The following is a 1,312-nucleotide window of genomic DNA, read 5'->3' on the forward strand; positions in this document are numbered from 1 at the left end:
ACAGGAATTTGTCAAGCACAGAACTTTTATTTTACATATTATTTCCAAAGAGGACATTGTTTAAGTGAGCAGCCAACAGAATTTAAAAGAGAGAAAGTGACAGCAAAGGTAACTGGCTCAAGTCCCTCTGTGTACAGCATGTACATTTCATATCTGAGCACCTTGTGTGTCTGGCTTGAGTGAAGGTAAGGCAGTGTCGATTGTGCGAACAAGAAATCCGTGTTCTGTGATCAGGAATGGCTACTACATGCATCACACGAAATGCACAACCTGAAATGTTTCGATCTGCAACCAAAGTTTCCTCAAGCAAGGATGTGCGTGAACAATGACCAACACATACAGAGCAACTTGGGCAGAGAGAATGAATAATGCCGTGGGGCGGTGAGGTCAGCACACTGATCAAGAGCCCCAAACAAGAGGAGCCGTCCCAGTGGCAGAGCAGGCTAGGAGGGTGAGCCGCAGCCATCTCCAGCCACCTCGAGTTCCTTCCTGCCTTCACTCTAAGTTGAGCAGCTCCACGTCAAAGATGAGGGTGGCATTGGGAGGGATGACACCGGGATGGCCCGTGGCTCCATATGCCACATCAGGGGTGCAGGTCAGCTTCGCCCTCTGCCCCAAGCTCATCTAGCAGGGATGGGGGCAGATGGGGAGAGGAGAAAGAGGACCCAGCTTGATTTAAAAGAAAAAAGTTAGATGACTATGGCATTTTCCCAAATCATCCTCAGGGTAACTCTGAAGATCTGCGATGAATTTTATATGTGGTACATTGAAACTATGCCAAGAACTGTAACAAATGCAGACTCCGCCTCAGAACAGCAGAGACTTGGCTATGGGACAATAACCTCCACAAATTCATTCATCTGACAGACATTACTGGTTATTCATTTTGTGTGTGGCCCAAACACTTCCAATTGTTCATAATCGTTCATTACCCTGTTCCAAAGAAGCCTAAAGAGGGTATATAAATAGCATATGTACACACTCAAGTAAGTGATAGGAGCAGTTCATTAAAGAGGTTCAGAGATTAGAGGCCACAGCAGGGTGGCGAGGGCCAGGAGACCTATTGCAGCGGAGTGTCACATGACTTCACAGACAGGCCAAGGAAGGTGAGCTTGAACCAGGGCTCATCACAACAGTCGTCAAGAACCCACTTGGCATTAATTGGTAAAATTTAAATAAATTAATTTTTGAATTTTGAATAATCAATTAAAATTTGTATAGGTAGATTAACAGTATTGTAGCCACGTGAGTATCCTGGTTTTGATAACCATACTACGGTTATGTAAGACATTAACATTTGGGGAAGCTGGGC

General features: G+C 45.0%; 1 protein-coding gene across 1 annotated transcript in view; it reads right to left on the reverse strand.

Annotated features, from left to right (window-relative positions):
* The window catches only part of FKBP1B (FK506 binding protein 1B, 12.6 kDa), a 20,531-nt gene that overhangs the window by 1,022 nt on the left and 18,197 nt on the right, over positions 1-1,312 (reverse strand). The window lies entirely within an intron of this gene.

This window comes from Propithecus coquereli, unplaced genomic scaffold (genome assembly GCF_000956105.1).
Source record: "Propithecus coquereli isolate 6110/MARCELLA unplaced genomic scaffold, Pcoq_1.0 Scaffold668, whole genome shotgun sequence".
Classification (NCBI taxonomy): Eukaryota; Metazoa; Chordata; class Mammalia; order Primates; family Indriidae; genus Propithecus; species Propithecus coquereli.